Genomic DNA, 19,965 nt, shown 5'->3' on the forward strand with positions numbered 1-19,965 from the left:
TGTAAGGTCATGTTCCTGGGATGTAAAAATATGCAAGCCACTTATACCCTTAAAGGACAAGGAAAGTCAAAATATATTAAGCACACTACTATTGCTATGTAAAAACGCTATATTTCTGGCTTCCCTAATGAAGGATTTACAGAGATACACATGCTACATTCTACATACTTGTTTCAGTGAACGTCGCCGCCATCTTTTTCCCTCACTGTCTCTACTGCGCATGCGCCCCCAACATCCTTATACTTATGAGTATCCAACTCATCCCGACCCCCCCGTGTCACACACTGCCCACTCCAATCCGCTCCTTTTGTCAGCACCCCCCACTCCGCTCCTCTTGTCTGCACAACTCACCCCCACTGCGTCCTCTTGTCAGCATCCCATGCTCCCCGCTTGCCTCTCCCCCCACCAGCACCTGCCTGCCAGCTGTCTCATCTTGTTATGTGTATCTGTATCTTTACCAGCCGCCTGCCCTTGTGTCACACACCGCCGCTCCGGTCTGCTCCTTTTGTCAGCACCCCCCCGCGCTCCGCTCGCTCGCGTCCTCTTGTCTGCACAACTACCCCCCTGCGCTCCACTATGCTCGCTTGCGTCCTCTTGTCTGCACAACCACCCCTGCGCTCCGCTAGCTCACGTCCTCTTGTCTGCACAACTACCCCCCCCCGCTGCGTCCTCTTGTCAGCATCCCACGCTCCCCACTTGCCTCTACCCCCACCAGCACCTCTTGTACTCTTGTCAGCATCCCATGCTCCCCGGTTGCCTCTCCCCCCACCAGCACCTGCCGATGGCTGTCTCGTCTTGTTCTGTCCCAAGCTGCCGCTGCATACACTATTTGTAAGGGCAGCGGCCGCCATGGCAACTGGACGCTGGGGGGAGCGCTCCTGCTGGTGCGCATGCGCCGCCTACAGTCCTGGTCCCATGGTCAGTGCAGGAGTGAGGCATTATGGGAATCTTCCCTACCCAGCTCAGCGTTTTTTCTTCCTGTTTGGCTTCAGATCTTCTGAATGGGAGAAATATGGGGAGACTTAAGGGCACTATTGAGACAACTGAAGGTATGCCTGCATTTTGAGATTAACTCTTTACTAGCCTTTCCTTCTCCTTTAATGGGACTGCACTAGGCAAATCCATAATGGAGAAGGACCTTGGAGTTCCTTCCCTGCCTAAGTTGCCTTCCTACCACCTTCCCTTTACATTACAACGGGACCCTAATTGTCTCCTTCTTCCAGGCCAGGTGCATTATTTTACTAAGTATTATTACTAATAGTTAATCATTTAAAAGTTTATTGTCGTATATTTATGTAATTGTTGGGAGAGGGAGTAGCCTAGAACGGGGGCCTGTGCAAAGTGGGATGCAGATGGGATCCTGGGAATGCCCCTGATTGCACGGACTCCTTCCTTGCATTCTTCTTCCAGACCAGGTGCATTATTTTACTAATTATTATTACTAGTGATGAGCGAATCTGTTCCGTTTCGCTTCGCCGAAAAATTCGCGAATCTTTGAAAAGATCCGCGAAACGGCGAAAAATTCGCGAAACGGCGAAAATGTCGTGCGACAAAAAAAATTGTCGCCCGCGGCTATTATTTTGTCGCGCAGCTATTGTTTCGTCTCCCGCGGCTATTGTTTTGTCGCGCGGCTATTATTTTGTCGCGCGCGGCTCTTGTTTCGTCGCCCGCGGCTCTTGTTTCATCGCGCGGCTCTTGTTTCGTCGCCCGCGGCTATTGTTTTGTCGCGCGGCTATTATTTCGTCGCGCGTGGCTCTTGTTTCGTCGTCCGCGGCTCTTGTTTCGTCGCACGGCTCTTGTTTCGTCGCCCGCGGCTATTGTTTTGTTGCGCAGCTATTATTTTGTCGTACGGCTATTGTTTCGTCGCGCGCGGCTATTGTTTCGTCGCGCGCGGCTCTTGTTTCGTCGCCCGCGGCTCTTGTTTCGTCGCGCGGCTCTTGTTTCGTCGCCCGCGACTATTCTTTTTTGACGCCGGCGACAATTTTTGGACGTGCAGCGAATTTTTCCGCGGCGAAATTTTTCATCCGTTTCGCGAAACAATCCGCCAATGGCGAAACGCGGAAATTTGCCGCAAATCCATGCCTGGCGAAACTTTTCGCCCATCACTAATTATTACTAATCATTTGAAAGTTAATTGTTGTATATTTATGTAATTGTTGGGAGCGGGAGTAGCCTAGAAAGGGGGCCTGTGCAAATTGGGATGCAGATGGGATCCTGGGAGTTGTAAGACAAAGGTTCTCTCTATGCAGAGGTCTGTCTGAGGGGACAGTTTATTGTAGTGATCACTAGAAATCATCTACACAGAAGGTATGACATTAACAATTTAACTTTAGCTCCTGTCCATTCTTAGGCCTGAACAGTCTTGTAAAATTACAGTATGGTACAGTAATGCATGTCTGCAAGTACATCACCAACCAGTTGAATTTGTAGAGGTTGAAGGGGCTCCCCAGCCTGTAAACGTTCAGCTTCTAAATGTCATTTGGGTGACCCCAAATTTAGGAATTTTATTTCTGTTCTGCCCCTGAACATCGGATCATTCCATATAGTGAATAAGTGTCTTAGGACTGATACTTATTTTTCATAAAATTAAACTTTGGATTGATTTTTCAAGACAGGAATTAACAATTGTGTTATTACGCTCTGTTATTACATGTTTAGCCAAATATGCCTGGTCATTGTTGATAATGAATAACCATTATCAGAGATAGCTTGTTGTAACTTTATGCACATTTATAACTTTAAAGATAGCTGCACATGCAGGTAATTGAATGTCAAATGTTATCTGTTTTCATGTATACAATAGTATTTGTCTTCATTATTCTGTTGGTATGTGTTTGTGCACTGGTCAGAGTCCCTGCGGATTTAAAACACAATTCACAGGATGTCTAACAATATGACTGCAGCCATCAGGAACTTCACTTGAGAATAACAGCACTTGTTGTTATATAATCCTTCACTCTCTTTGGTGTACGCTATCCTCCACTTGTAATAATATCCTTCCGTATTTAGGCCCCAGCTCACAGCCTATAGTACAGCAGCTCTGGAAATCATTTTATCATTTTTATTATTAACTGATCATTTATTTATAGAATGCCAACACTGTACATAGGGGAATGACAGTAAAATACATACCAAAGCATCTTGCAATGCTTCTAATAATTTTTTATCATTATAGTTTATTTATAAAGGAACAACAGTTTCTGCACATCTGAACAAAAAAGTGGAAACATTAAAGTACACAGCAGATCAGAGGGGCTGAATACTTTTTCATTAGGATTCACAATATAGGGATTGTTTTGTTTAGCAAAATATAGTTGAGCTAGAATAACTGAAGCACCATTTACCGTAGCTTGTTTTTGAGTTAACAGGGGTAGAGTTAATTGTATCAGGCTAAATTATAGCGCTGGCTAGATTGAATCGCAAGGCTGAGCCCACAGTGAGGATTTCTGTGCAGAATTGTTCTGCAAATCATTTTGTACTTCAAGTGGTTACAAACATGATTTTTTAGGGGCCCCCATACCCCAAAAATGAAAAATTTTCAATACATTTTTTGCAATTATGCATAAGGACCCCCACGAGTCCCCTTTTGGACCTTGGTGCCCTAGAAGCGATTGGGTCTGCTGTATTAGTTATTATACCTTTGAATTAGAGAACAGTGTTTGTAATTTAACAGCTCACTCTCATATGTAATAATGTAGAGTCATGAGGTTCCCCCTAAGGGAGTACCTATTGGAATCTATTACAATTCATATTTGAGATTAATTTTGATAATAGGTGGTACCAGGGGGTTTCTATTAGGCATACCATCTGGCTAATGAATATGAAACATTTTGACAATGTTATTAAAAGGGAAGAAAGATAACTGATAGTAAGCTGGCATTTCCAAGTAACCCATAAAGGCCCATTTATAATGGCAATTTACTATATTTTCCCCCTAATTACAATGAAATTTCACCCATGAGGGGGAGTTGTGTCCAATGCGGCAAAACATATGCATGTGTATTTTGATTAATTGGATCTTGAAAAGTTAGAATGTTGGAATGATGTAGTTTTTACGGATCAGTGGCAAAATAATGCCTGTGCATGATTCTTTCAGTTGAGTACACTGTGCTTCATGATGTGGCCTGCTGTGGGAACCCTTACACTACCCCCACCTTTGGGGGTTCCCCTACATCAATAGGTGCACTTTGGGCAATCTTTTTTTTTTTTTAATTCAGGCAAGTTTATTGAGAAGAATTTACAGCAGTTTCAGCATATATACATCACATTATGAGGCAGAGTTACGCAATGTAATAAGGTTCTAGCATAAGACATATTTTGCAGTGACAAAAGTTGTGAGTTATGTTGCATTTGAAAATACATTGTGACTTTTTCATTTGTAACCATTTTCCTTTCCCCCGTTCATTTCTGACCTTTTCCCTCAGGATGTTGACACAAATTACAGTTTACTAACATATTATCTTAAAAATGCTTTATTAAAATACTGCCTATATCTTCCTAAGTGGATTTTTCTAGCTGTTTTTCCCATATTTTTTCTTGTTTTTTGGGAGCTCCTCTAGTTTTATGGATTAGATTTTCCAATGTACAAGGAATTCTCCTATTGTACTCCCAAGTTGTTCATCTATGTCTAGAATATCTAACCATGCTGGGTTAAGGGACCATCTCATATGTGTGTTAGTTTTCAGATTTTCCCAGTTGGTTAGTAGTGGAGCATGGTCCAATATACCTCTAGGTAAATATACAGATTCACTTAGACCTGCTAGTACTCCTTTAGACACAAATATTAGGTCAATACGTGAGAGAAAAAGGTGAGATGTAGAAAAACAGGAGTAGTGTAAATCATTGGGGTGCAGGTGTCTCCATCCTTCTGTTAAACCCATTGCCATTGTTAGGGCCATCAAATTAGAGGGGGGGGAATCGTGGTTGGTATACTTTTACAGAGTCTGTCCTTTTGCGGATGGAGTGTTGAGTTAAAGTCCCCTGCACATATTACTTGGGCATGAGGGTATGATGCTACAAAGGCAGCCAATTTTGAATACAGACGTCCGAGTATGGGGGGGGGGGATGTATATATTTGCTAATATAACTGCAGTAGCATTTAGTAAACAGTAGACAAATACCTATCACCCACACGGGTCTATTTGTATATTAAGGGGTTGAAATACAGTTGATTTCCGGACTAGAATGGAAGTACCCCCAGTATATGTAGAAAATGTGGAGTGATAACTCCATCCAACCCACTGTTTTGGTAATGTAATAAATTTACTTCCTGACTTTGGGCAATCTTTAACATCGAGTATAACTAATGTGGCAGTGCAAGCCTTCTGTTTAGACACAAGTACCATTAATGAATGACAAAAAATCGAAATCAGTTATTGTGCATCTACAGTTTTAAATGACCAGTACAGATTCTATATTCACTTTTGATTGCTGTGATTCCAATTTTGATATTTTTAGGGAAATGAATGACTAGCTTTTTTGGGGGGGTTTTAGTTGAGTCAATCTCAACTAAAATAAAGACATGCAAAGTAATGAGATAAATTCATATAAGTGAGGGGTTGGTTGTTGAGTTTGATAGATCTCAATAGCAATTTTACTATGTTGGAACAATTATACTTTAGCTGTACAGAATTATGTAGTGCTAGAGATTAATTATTTTAGGTTAATAATAAATAGGATAAATGAAATCATAAGAGAAATACACCCAAGTAAATCAACTCCATCTGTGTTTGTGTGTGCCTGAGCTCGATGGGTGTTCTGTTCTAGTCGGATACCTGTATATCTCTGTCTTAATGAAAACTACATCTAAGACACAATTAGCTTTATACAACAAAACAGTGTTTACATTAACAGAAGTGTGTGTCAGCATTCCAGAAGTTTATCAAGACAAAATAATTCATAGATAAATTATGGAACTGAAATGGTGCCATTTTTCCTGAGCACAGATTTCCTGTCACTACTGAATGGCACTTCAGTCACTCTGTCAGATCCCAAAATGGCTGATAACAGAGGACAATAGTTTCCAGTAATGTGAATAGCAGTTTCAACATTATTCATGTTCTAACCATGCCCTCTAATGTTTTGGGACCTGCTTTTCCCAGCATTATAAGACATCCATTACACTTAAATATAAATGGTTGTACTTCCCATGGAGGGCCATTGTAAGGAATTGGTGGGCCAGGGCAAAAACAACATGGGGCTATCACCATACAATTTGTGTTGCTTTCTATGGGCAACCATATTGATGCACAAGTTGACACAGCTGCACAGAGGTGCACAACTATTAATACAGCCAGCATCAAGTTATTATCTTGGTCCAGCACATAAGGGGTCATTAACAAACTGGAAGGCAGATTATTTGCAGAGCATAGACAGACCTGGGGCAGAAGTTCTGCAGGTCAGTGACTTCAGGCTTCAAGCTCCACAAGTATATAATGCTGACTGCATTTATAAGAGGCTGCTGGAGCAGGCCTGTATGAATCCCCCCTTCCAAATCTTGCCCACCCCCTAACTTGCATGGCATTCAGACAGCACTTTCATCTGTATTTTGCACCAGACTGCGCCCAGTCAGTTCTTTTAGAATATGCACAAAGGGGCATGACATATATACTGTTTCTGTTTTATTGCCACTTACTTTAAATTGCAGCTCACACTTTCTATGTTCTTAATATTCTCATTTCAGCATGACGCATTAAATGGACTTTTTTTTAAATTAAGAGCCACGAATTTTAGGTATGTAGCCACACTATTGACTATGTAGCCACACTGCTCATTATTCATAGGGGTACTTGTGCCTATACACATCCCACAGAATGCCTATTCAATGTGCTTTGATAAATTGAGTGTAATTGCACAGATTTGCACAAAAGAACCCTGGAATTAACACCACATTGACACAAGAGAACCCTGGAATTAGCGCCGCCTTTGATGTACCAGTAATTCCAGGGCTCCCTTAGGTTGTATCTACACATACAATTGACTGAACACAGTAGATAATTTGTGTCTGCATTGATGAATCTCATTCAAGTTGTGGCACACACACACACACACACACACACAACAATGCCAACATTCTGGGAGAAAACCTGTAACAGCAACCAGTATCCCACTTTCTATCAATGGCTGTAGAAGAGTGCTGGGAGCTGTAGTTTAACATAAGCTGGATGCTAGTAGATAGGATAGCATAGACTAAAACAGTTGTTTTTTTTTTATAAATTTAGATTGGGAGTTGGCTTAGCCTTCCTGGCTTACCTGCCACCATCTCTTCTCTTACCCTGGCCCTGTGTGAGAGTTGCCCATATATGCCCCATATGTAGCACTATCCCACTAATTGCTCAGCATCACATCATCACAAACACCTCATGCCTACAGCAAGACCAGCACTTCCTTAGTGAGAACACTGGTATAAAAATGCAGTGCCACCGTTAGGTATTCTGACTTTTCTGCACTTGTGACTCATTCTTACTGCCCCCAGAATCCCGATGGCCGAGGCTATTGCTCATATCTCATCACAGGACTGTTCTGTTTTAACTGAAATCTCCTGCACAGTCCCTTCTAACAGACATACAAATTTTTAATAATGCACATATAATGCACAAGTCTATGTAGTACATCCTTCCCTTATTAATCCCTACCAATATAATTTGCTTCCTCCATACAAGCTCTGAGCAATGCACTCACTGTTCTCTCTAAGCACACGCATAAGCTCCTGACACTCTTGTACGCATCTCTCCTTCCTACACAACCAGCTCCCAATAAGAACACACCATTTGGACAAGTCATACAGTTCCTAGAACACATTCCCTTCATACCACTGCACGTTTTCCTCATTCACATACATTCTAATACATACACCCCCTCTCTGCTAGCACATGCAACCGCTCCCCCTTCTGCAGATCAACATTTTTTCTCAACCCCCAGACACAGACACACATAATCACACTCACTCTCAATCGAACTGATATCTGCATCACATTTTCACTTCACTATCTCACTTTCGATAGCTTTTACTATCTCCTTTTTGGACCCCTGCCCCCATTTCTGGCATCACCTTTACTTTCTCTTTCCCCATCTCTCTCTTTTTCTCACAGTCCCCACATCCTTATTACCATGGTGATGCCGCTCTGAGCTCTCTTCCTGATACCGAAGAGAAGGTAAAAAGAGAGAGAAGAGAATGAGAGAGAGGTAAGCAGAGAGCAAGCAAGGAAGGGGTAGAGAGGGCATGAAAAAGAAGGGGTTAGAGAAAGGGGAAGGAATATGGGAGGCTGAAGGAAAGTACAGGTAAAATGAAGCATAGGTGAACCCAGAGACAAGAGAAGACATGTATATATGATATAGCTTGGGTGTCTGTCAGAGGTACAGGAACAGAGGGTGAAAGGGAGGCAGTTAATAATATGTGGGAATAGAGACCATCAGGGCAAGGTAGGCAATAGCAGAGGCAGAAGCAGAAAGATCTGAGCTCACACCAGATGCTTCTCCTTCTGTCACACTCTGTGGTATATTCTCTTCCTGCATGTGACACTGTGAGATGAAGCGCACACTTGTCCTTATTTGTGTCTCCTGTGGTCTTTTACACGATTGTGTAACTGTGAAAATGTGTCTCTCAGCATTATCATGTTTAAGCATCCTGGCAGTGATTTCTTGTTGAACTGTGTCTGAGTGGGAAGGGAATAGTATGTGACAGCCTTGTATGTGCGTATGTAGGTGTGCAATGCTCGATCTTCATATGAACATGTATTATTTGCACGCTGAAAGGCAGTTCTGGGGGTAAGTATGCAAAGAATTTAATCAGCAGATGTTGGTCCACCAAGGTGCTATTTAGGATCATTTTTATTCCTCCAGCTTTTACAAATAGAAAAAATGTATTTATTGAAAAATCTATCTCATTTTATCTCATTATATCTCAAGACACAGATAATCAAATAATTGTCTAACCCAAATGATATATAGTGAATACTGTAAAATATAAGAATGTTATGTCACCAAGGAGTTCCATGACCATATAAAAACTCAGAAGTCACTTCTAATATCCTCATATTTTACAACTGGGTGTGCATTATTTTTTATAATACACAAGTTCCATAGAGTCATGTGAAAGAAACTACATCACTAAGCACCAATTATAATTGATGATATCACTAAGCACCATTTATAAGGATATCATTTGCAGTATTCGGGGTTCTTGTGTATTTTATATACCATATTTATAATTTTCCCTTAGGTCATGGGATATAAAGGTACAGTTATTTAATCTGAAATGCTTGGGATCTGGAGTATTCCAGATAAAGGGTTTTTCCCATAATGTGGATCACCTGCTAAAAAACATTTAAACATTTAAGGAACCCAACAGGATTGTTTTGTCAACGATATGGATTATTGCATCTTACCATTAGGTACAGTTTTATTATTACAGAGAAAATGCAAATAACTGCAAAAAAATGAATTATTTGCTTAAAATGGATTCTGTGGGAGAAAGCCTTTCTGTAATGGGTTTGCTGATAAGTGATTCCATACCTGCATATACACACATAGGGTTTTATATGCAAATTAGATTTTTTTCATGTTGAAATGGGAGCTGCCACATTGCAACCACCCAATTACATCAGTATAATTTGTTTGTCAAAAATTAGTAACATTATCCTACTATCTATCATCTATCTATCTATCTATCTATCTATCTATCTATCTATCTATCTATCTATCTATCTATCTATCATCTATCTATCATCTATCTATCTATCTATCTATCATCTATCTATCTCATCTATCTATCATCTATCTATCATCTATCCATCTCATCTATCCATCTACTGCAGGGATCCCCTGCTCTGTTTGGCAGTACAACTGTTTTTTATGCCACCAGCACTTGCCTCCAATCCAGGAATTTAAAAATAAGCCCCTGCTTTCAGGCCACTGGGAGCAACATCCAAGGGGTTGGGGAGCAACATGTTACTTACGAACCACTGGTTGGGGATCACTGATCTACTGCCTGTGTTTTGTACACAGACAAATATACTCCATGCGTCTGCACAAAGCCTGATGGTGTGCCTGTCAAAAAGGAGTGGATGAGAGCAGATCAGCTTTTCTTTCCCTGTGTGCAAAACACGGGCAGAAAAACTCAAATCCCCAGTTCCATGTTCCATTAAAATAAGTCCTTAAAGGACAAGGAAAGGCCAAAATGTTAGGCACCCCCAAGTGACTTTAATCGCTTACCTTGTACCCTGGGCTGGTGCCCCTGTTAGGAGAAAACAGCACCAGCCCGGGGTACCTGTAGCGATGCGCTTCCTCCTTCCTGCTTTGTTTAGCTGCAACTATACGATAGGCGCATGCGCAGTAGAGTGAAAAGCCGACTTGGCTTGGTTCGGCTTTTTCACTGTACTGCGCATGTGAACACACGGAAGCAGGAAGAAGGAAGCGCTGCAGGTACCCCGGGCTGGTGCTGTTTTCTCCTAACAGGGGCACCAGCCTGGGATACAAGGTAAGCGATTTAAGTCACTTGGTGGTGCCTAACATTTTGGCACCCCCAAGTGACTTTGCCTTTCCATGTCCTTTAAAGGAGAACTACAAACCCCCTAGCTATAAAAGCCCCATTAACTGGCTTGCCTCGACCCCCCTCACCACTCCCTTATCGCATACTCTGTAACTTAGAAAACTGCCCCTGTCGCAAACCCCAACCTAAAAATGCAGAACAACGCAGTTGCGTACCTGGGCGCCATCTTCTGTTCAATCGTAGAAGCTTCGGGTCTCAGAACATGGCGCCCAAGTACACAGCTTGCTGCTCTGCATTTTTAGGTTGGGGTTTGCTACAAGCGCAGTTTTTAAATCACAGAGTATGAGATAAGAAAGAGGTGAGGGAGGTCTCGGCAGGCCAGTTAAGGGGGCTTTTATAGCTGGCGGGGGGGGGGGTAGTTCTTCTTTAACAAACAAATATATCCCTTGCAACCACAAAACAGTATAATTGCTGTACTCAAAGCACTCAAAGGGACTTTCTACCAAAAATCATCACATATTTATTTGTCAAGTTTAAGCCCTCACTGGCACATTCTTTAAGTCTTTAGGCCCTCAGACCCTTGACTAGTTATGTTATTTTTCTAACTATGCCCAGTTCTTCTATATAAAAACCTGCTGTTTGGAACAATGGGGCAAAATCATTCCCAAACAATGTTTTCTAACCAACAAGCAACAAATGTTTTCCCCATTTGACTCAAATCCTGTACCACCTCCTATCCTTAAAGAAAACTTGCACACCTTGATTGGAAAGAGATGGCCGCGGTTGTTTATTTACATCATAACAATTAACATAACTTAACATGTATAACACTGACAACTTGTAACCAAACCGTTTGTATAACAAACATTTTATCAAACGGCAACCTTGCCTTACTCACCCCAAGGGCTAACCCTGCTCCCAACCATAAAGCCTGGTTCCTGCCTCCTTTCTCTCCAGCCCTAAAGCAGGCTGCCTACCTTCCTGTCAGGACCCCAGGCCTGTCAACTACTTCCACTACTTTGTCAAATCCCCATTTTAACTTCCCCTGGGGCTCTGTGTAAAGATGCCTTGCCCCCACCTTCAGCCCAAAATCCAGGAATCCTCAAACTGGCCAATCACAGCCCTTGAACTTGTGGCCTCCTGGCCTGTCAAGCCGTGCTTCCCTACACTACGCTACGGGTCATTGGGCCCCAGGACGCAGTCATCCGTGAGGCATATAGAACTTATGTTTCTTTATTTAAAATGAGACCAAACTTTTTCAAAGGGACAGTATAAATATTTTCCTACCTTGATAAAATTCAGTATGAAGACTAAGTGAAAACTGCTTGTATGGCAGCTGGATCTTCTGCTAAGTCTTTTATATCCCCTTATCTCCCTCCCATAAGCTTTAAAACCAGTTCAAGTACTGTTGAACTCCAACTTTCTTCTCATCACAAAAAATGAGCACCTGCAAAACCCACTCTCACTAGTTCTCCTCTCCTTGTTATTATTGCCTCTTGGGTTATTTCCCCCAAGGAGAGCAATTATTACTATTGCTTTTTTATGTCCTTTATGTCCTTAGGATGCTACAGTAATAAGATTACTTAAAAAGGAAAAAAAGAAAAGAAAAAGATTGCTGTGTCAACAGCACATAACCTTAGGGCAGTGCTGTCCAACTGGCGGCCCGCGGGCCGCATGCGGCCCGCGACCCCCCTCTGTGTGGCCCCCCACCTGTCTGGCTGCTTTGATGGCTTACTCTTGTGTAAGATCTAAATGGTATCAGTACTGTGATTAACTGCCCCCCCTGCATGGTTCTCACCTCAGATTCAGGCTGTAATCAGGCTGTATTGTTTAAATATGTAATCCCTTGTGTTGTTCACACCTTTTAATCTCTGCATTGTTCACCCCCTGTAGTGTTCACACCTCAGGCTCAGGCTGTAATCACCCATATTGTTCCCCTGTTCACACCTCAGGAAGAGTAGAAACCCACAAATAATCCCTGCACACTACAAAAAGAACATATACTGAGGTGGTACTTCGATTAAAAAGTTTTTTAATATATAGTTATTGTGCAGACTGTAGCAGTGCCAGCATTGTGTCACTGTAGGCTGCCTATGTGTGCCATACACACAAGCATCATAGGGCAAGCAGAGTATGGCACACACAGGCAGGGTAGGGAAGGCAGAGTATGGCACACACAAGCAGAGTATGGCACACACAAGCAGAGTATGGCACACACAAGCAGAGTATGGCACACACAAGCAGAGTATGGCACACACAAGCAGAGTATGGCACACACAGGCCAAGTATGGCACAAACCAGCCAAGAATGGCAAACACAGTGAAAGTATGGCACATGCAGGCAGGGAAGGCAGAGTATGGCACACACAGGCAGGGTAGGGCAGGCAGAGTATGGCACACACAGGCCAAGTATGGCACAAACCAGCCAAGAATGGCACACACAGTGAAAGCATGGCACACAGGCAGGGTAGGGAAGGCAGAGTATGGCACACACAGGCAGAGTAGGGAAGGCAGAGTATGGCACACACAGACAGGGTAGGGCAGGCAGAGTATGGCACACACAGACAGGGTAGTGAAGGCAGAGTATTGTCACACACAGGCAGGGTAGGGCAGGCAGAGTATGGCAGGTTTTTGCTGTACTACAACCATTAATATGGGTATGGTCATGTGATAACATGGGTGTGGTTTCAAGTGGGTGCGGTTTCAAAAAGGGGAGTGGTCAAAACTGGCTTCCATTATCGGCCCTCCACCACGTAGGTCGGAAAAATTCCGGCCCTCGGTACAACAGAAGTTGGACAGCACTGCCTTAGGGTATTGTAGTAATATTAGATGGTTAATCACATGATCAGCTGGGTGATAAATTACATATGTTGAATGGACAGAGGTTAAGTTTTAATGAATTTATATTCAACTGTTTCAAGATATGTAATGTATCGCCTGGCTGCTTTTGTAGGAGGTGGGGTAGACTTCTTTCCTTTGCAGCTACACAGTTAAAGTTCTTCCATCTGCTTCACCTCTATCATTTCACTACTTTTTTGTTCACTTCATTTGGCTCTTTTCTGTATTGCGTCACATACAGACCTTTTGGACTAACATCTTATTTTTGTTCAAAACAATGCTGCTTTGCTCTCTTATTTCCTTTGTCTGACACTTGTAAGGCACTGTGGAAGACTGGCACCCAAACACCTCTTGTTGGTTATCATTTCTTTTTGAATGCCCCAGTGCTATCTTATATTATGTTTGTCTATGACAGAAATGCTCCTCTTTCCCAGTGCAACATTCATAAAATGGGCTAGTGCTTTAGGGTTGTCCTTGACAGGGCCAGAATTTTGCACCCCTAAGCCCATTGTTCACAGCAGCTCCCCCGTTGACATTCAAAATCCCTTTCACCTAGTGCTGGTTGATCAATCACTTCCCTTAGGCCCCTCAGTTGCATCCAATCTCCACCCTACACCACGTCCCTGCCACTCACAACCCCTCTCACCCAATGTCAGGACTTCCCCTGCTATGGCGCTGTTGACTGCTTCCACTGGGGACTGGGTGGAAAGGAGAAACATTAATCAAAATCTCCCCACCCAGTCCCCAGTGGCGATCTTGTCATTTTTAACTTAAATAATGTTTTTAAAATATTACCATTCATCACACAACATGGCACCAAGAGTCTAACCCACCCTTTTTTTTTTTAAAGGGGATATAAAGTCAAAATCTTACATAGTCCTAAGATAGGAATGCACTATAACAGATGTTGTTCTAAAAAATCAGATGGCAACACAAAACTTAAAACACAGCTAAATTGAGCTCTGTGTCTGCAGCCCAATGAGAAGAGGGTGTGTTTCACTCTCTGCTCATGTTTCACTTCCTTATTTGTGCCTGACTTGCTTTTATAAGCAACTGACCAATGACAATCCGGTAAATAAACTCCTATACTTTTTTTCAAGTCTGTTATGGGATAGTCCCTGCTTTTGTTTTTTTTTTCAAGTCTGGTACACAGCAGTCACCTGTTTTTTTTCACATCGGGACGGCCATTGGCGAAAGAGGTTTCCAGGAGATGTGATCAGAGCTAATTTCAGGGGAATAGCATAAGATGCAAAATACAAAGGCGTCTGTTAAAAACAGTAGATAATTCTTAATGGGTTTAAGTTGCAAATTTATTTTCTAAAAAAACACACACAAGGACTATGATTTTTGACTTTATATCCCCATTAATTTCACATATTGACAGCTGTACATCTTTATTGATCGACCTACCCCTGCAGAAACTATCACTTCTCAGGTCCATAATAAATGCAGTTGCCAAACTCCTCTTCGAACACCGACTTCCGCTACCATTCATGTTAAACTATAAACTACTGACCCTGATATTCCAAGGAGTTCACTATTTTGGCCGACCCTGAATTTGGCCCCCCTTATTTCACAACATCTTATTATATTGTAAATTCTAATGAGCAGGGTCCTCCTTAGTTTTGGTAAGTTGTGCCCTGTGGAATATGTTAGAGCATTATAAATATTTGTACCTTGTGAAAGGTCTCTGCCAAGGCCTAAATGTTGGTTCAATAAATTATCACTTTTTTTTTACTTTGCAAGAAAGACCCGTGAGTGCAGTCTTATATGATGTTACATATATACAGTATATATTGGTAAGCTCAAATATCAGTTCTGCTCAGCTATACACCTGCAATAGATTCTTTTGTTTTTGCTACTTTGCTTTTACTGTATCAGTTTTCAGTACTTCACTGAATACTTTCCTATTTACTTTTCACATGATGGCTATATTTTCTACAAGGATTTATATAACTTTTAATTGTGAGTAGTTTATCACAGTGTCGGGAGTGGCGATGTCATGCTGACGTAACTTGGCGCCAAATTCAGCACTGGGTTATTTAGAGGGGGTTTGTAAACTATGAGGTATCCTGATAAAGGTCTGAGTATTCGACTGAAGCGCTAATTCTGCATAAAAAAGATTTTTTGTTTTCTAACAAGTCCTGTGAGTGCTGAGTTCATCCTGTCCTGTGTTTCACATTCAAGCACGTGGCACCCAGGCAGAGGACTTTAACGGCAAGTGCCCTCCCACACACACACACACACACACACACATATATATATATATATATATATATATACATTACTGTATATCAGGTACACTTACAAGCTATTTAAAAAATTATTTTATTTAGCGACCAGCTAAAATTATTTAAAATGATTCAAACTCTAGGTTGCAGAAATCAAACAAAGCATTTATTACCTGCCAATATGTGTACAATGCATTTGGCCTTAGTTTGGACCCCTAAGTTTGCTAAAGGGCATAGTCAACTGTGCCTTGCTACACATATTATGGGAGACAATAAACATTGTTCTCTGCTGCTGTATAAATATAATTGTATTAAAGACTGAATTTAATTATCATCCAGGCACAAATATCATAAAGGGTGTAGCCCAGCAAAATTCCATATGCCAAACAGTATAAAAATATTTCTCTTTGAAGATCAGAAATGAGGCAAGGAAACAATCCAAATGAACAGATGATTCTAAAGGCATCCAGGATATGCAAAGATGCCAAGAGGATATTCAATAATATTCATGGAAAATCTCTAAAGGATGAAGAAAGAAATAGGAGGATGTTGCTACACTAGAGACTTGCTACACACAAAAGGTGAGGTTGCCAAGTACCTACGGTAACTGGCTGATTACGCTCCTTCATTGGATCAAAACTGGATAGTTCTGACCCTTTTATTATATTCCATAGCACAAAGTCAGCCAATGATATCAGCTGCTATGTGTAGGAGGGCAACAACCAGTAAGAAAGTGCAAATGGTTGCACTTCTCCAAAGATACAAAAAAAGTACTCACCAAGAGACTTACTCATTGCATACTGGTCATGCACAAAGTTGGAGCCAAAGATCAAATAGCCAGGACTCTAAAGGTTTTAAGAACAACAAACTGGAGTTTACAATATAGTAAATAAATTAATATGGCAGTGCCTCAGAACTTCTGGTAGAGCAACCACTTAACTGCTGTTAATTACTGAATATGGTCCCATTTGGACCAGCTTGGTAATAGTCATAATGGCATTTTGTATTTCAGCATATTTTAATATGCTGTCTATTCAGCTCTGTGGTGCTTTTACTATGTACTTATCACCATGTATTTAGTAGAAAGTAGATCTATACTGATAAATATGGGGCACTCAACAAATTGTCCTGCAGATTGTAGTGGGATGATGCTGGATATAGTAACACATTAAATAGCAATTTGATAATTATCATCATTCTAATTCTATTTTTTTAGTCTAAATAATTTACCCTACCCAGATACATATCTACACAACTGGAAAAATATTGCACTCCAGTTATTGTATTATAACTGTATCTGTTAGATTAAATAGACGGGGAGGTGCTTTAAAACCAGTTAGAATAAGATTTAGGGTAAATGTCAATTTATTCAAGGAATTCCCAGGAGACTTAAGTATAGCTCCACTTCCACCCACTGGAGAGTTGGTAAGGTGGATATTTGTTCTGTTGTGTTTGAGGCAACTCAATGTGTAAACCTTAGCACTGTTGCTTTTTAAAAGTATGTGGTGGAAAATTAACCTTGATGGAAAGTTGTGGCCTGGGATTTCTCCATGTCCCACCAAGCACCCAAGAGAGCAAAGTATCACCAGTTTCTTTATTCAGCTACTTCTCACTATCCATAATTGCAAACTGTATGTCAGTCTGTAGCCTCCTGCATGCTTTTGCAATACTTCCATTGGCATTGATTCCAGAGTATAATAGCCCAGTGCCACAAATGTTGTGCTCCCCTGTCTAGTGCTGTCATAAGGTTGATGCTGGCGTTGGTCCAGTGAGGATGCAAACTAAGCAGTCTATCAGAGAAATCTTCTGACCCGTTGTGCAGTGACTTCTTGCCCGTTGTGCAGTGAATGTTGAACATAGTAATCTTGTAGTCTCTCAAGATATTCTGTATTTTTGATGTTGACAAATTAAGGCCTGATGTAGCTATAGAATAATCAAAAGTCTGCTTAGGATTTGCTGATTTGTAATTTGCATGTAATTAGTACAAATCAATCTTTTTAAGTAAAATGATCTAATATATTTACAATCAATCACAACAAACTGAATCATCCTTAAAAGGGACTTAAGCAAATGATGTGCAAAAATTTCACATGAGGCTACAATACAAGCTGAAAGGTACACAACATACTGACAATAAGTTAGGTAACAGCCAGCATGCTATCCCCTGCAGTTCAATATCCTGTGGAGCCTTTCACCAGCCTAAGGCCAGCACACAAGGCATTTAAATGGCTTCTAGTACCAGCGGGAACAAGCAAGGACCAGATGGATACTGAGATACAGGAAACAGCTTTGCAGGTTCAGCTCTTCTGTCACAGGGCTGTTGTACCTCAGGGCTTGCTGAGCAGTCCTGTGTCCCAGATACATCACTTGCGAAATGTTGTCTCTTTTTATTATTAACTGGTAAACCATTTCATGTTGCTTTACAAGTACAGAAAAAAGGCATGCCTTATGAAGTCAGTTGTGTGCATGCTGTATTTCATAACTATTAACAGATTCTCTTTATGGTGCCCAACCATTCTACCTTGTCACAACATTTATTGTTGGAAATATTCACCAGCAGAGGGCTTACTGATCCAATTTCTTATCATTTCCTTTTGTAACTATCAAAATGAGAATCAGTTTTATCTTCTTTGAATAATATATTTGATTTCCTTATTTTTAAAAGGAAAGTGATTTACACAAAAAAAATAAATAAAAAGGAACTTTCCTTAAATCTTTCCTTTTTAAATGCTTAAAAAAATGTTGCTGTTATTCTATATTGGGAACCTTATTTATCTATGTTGTTTTCCTTGTAGATTGTAAGCTCTTTTGGGCAGGGCCCTCTTCACCTCTTGTATCAGTTATTAATTGCTTTATATGTTACTCTGTATGTCCAATGTATGAAACCCACTTATTGTACAGCGCTGCGGAATATGTTGGCGCTTTATAAATAAATGTTAATAATAATAATTATTATTATTGTGTATGGTGGATGCCATAATCCTCAAAGTAGCCATTTACCAGCTCACCTGTAAAGTAATCTGGCTGATTGATTCATTGTGGGCTAAACTGGCATATACTGTGTGAGGAGCCATAAACATATATGGTCACTTTTCTATTGTTCCGTTCCTTCTAGTTGATGGCTCCAATCCCTGGACCAGCAAGAAGTGAAGAGGAACTGCACCTCTTCCACTTCCTTTCAACCAATTTTTTTCCACCAGGATTATCTTAACATTTGACTCTTGCAGCTGAAGATGTGTATATTGTGATTTTCTTTGCCTGTGTCTTTGGAGCTTTTACCTGACTCTTGGCCACCTCCTATATACTACTAAAGAAGTCATCTGATGATTTTATTTGCATAAATAGATTCATAAAGTCTCCCACATGGACTCTTATATATACAACATGAAATATGAGGGTTATTAGTGCCCATCCCAAGGAAACAGTATTTAGCTATAGGTTCCTCCCCCCCCCCCTTTTTTTGTTTAGAGGGAATTAGAGGGGGTGTTGTCAAACTAACTAAAGATGTACTTTTACCAGGCTCCTTGCAATGGGTGTGTTAACTCTCAATAATAACACGGGGGGGGGGGTCAGTATTATTGGTTTAAAAACTTTCAGTTTGAGCAAGCTAATGTGTTGGAAGCACATGTGAACACACTTTTAACCTGCTATTATTTTTTTTCTTGTTAAGATTCTTAAGCTCTGTTAGCTTGTGGCCAAATGCCTTATTGTCATTTATTGACCAAACATGCCCCCCACTTGCAGTTGCATTGTGCCTGCCAATGCTGTATATGTATCTAGTCTGGCTAGTGCTACTGTGTTTTTGGTTTTGTGCAGGGTCTTACAACTTTGGTGCAACTATTTATGTAGTCTCTTAGTGAAACTATAACCCCATACAACTGTGTTTCTCTTTCTATCTATAACACATAATAACAGCAATCACCAGAAATATGAAATGCCATTTATAACAGGCATAACATGTTCTCCGCCATACACCATTAACATATGTTCTGTCTGTTAGATCTGGAATGGATCCAAGGGCAAAGATTTCAGCCAAGTTTGCATGCACAATTTGTGTCACTTTAGTAATTCACCCCCTTCTGTGCCCTCCATTGTATTTTCATATGTTTCTGGTTGCTTCTACAGGTCCATACATCAAAACCTCATCACATACAGTATATACTGGCTTCATGCATCTTCAAACTTTTTCTGCCATTTCTTCTGAGAATTCAGTTCTCAGCTGTCCACACCAAGAATGGCCCTGGGAAGATGCTCAGTGGAATTTCCATTGGGTGTGCTCCATATGTGACAATTATTATTAAGTTATGTTATACCTTTCTCTGTGGAGTGTTTTCTTTGTGGAGTTTTATGTTACACCTTTCTATGTTATACCTTTTCTTATGGAGTGTAAATTTAAGATCCCACCAGT

At 41.0% G+C, this 19,965-nt stretch overlaps 1 protein-coding gene across 2 annotated transcripts in view; it reads left to right on the forward strand.

Moving 5' to 3' along the window:
- shank3 (SH3 and multiple ankyrin repeat domains 3) overlaps window positions 1–19,965 on the forward strand; it is a 189,555-nt gene that overhangs the window by 10,978 nt on the left and 158,612 nt on the right. The gene's annotated exons all lie outside the window — the stretch shown is intronic.

The sequence above is a fragment of the Xenopus tropicalis genome, chromosome 3 (genome assembly GCF_000004195.4).
Source record: "Xenopus tropicalis strain Nigerian chromosome 3, UCB_Xtro_10.0, whole genome shotgun sequence".
NCBI classification, from domain to species: Eukaryota; Metazoa; Chordata; class Amphibia; order Anura; family Pipidae; genus Xenopus; species Xenopus tropicalis.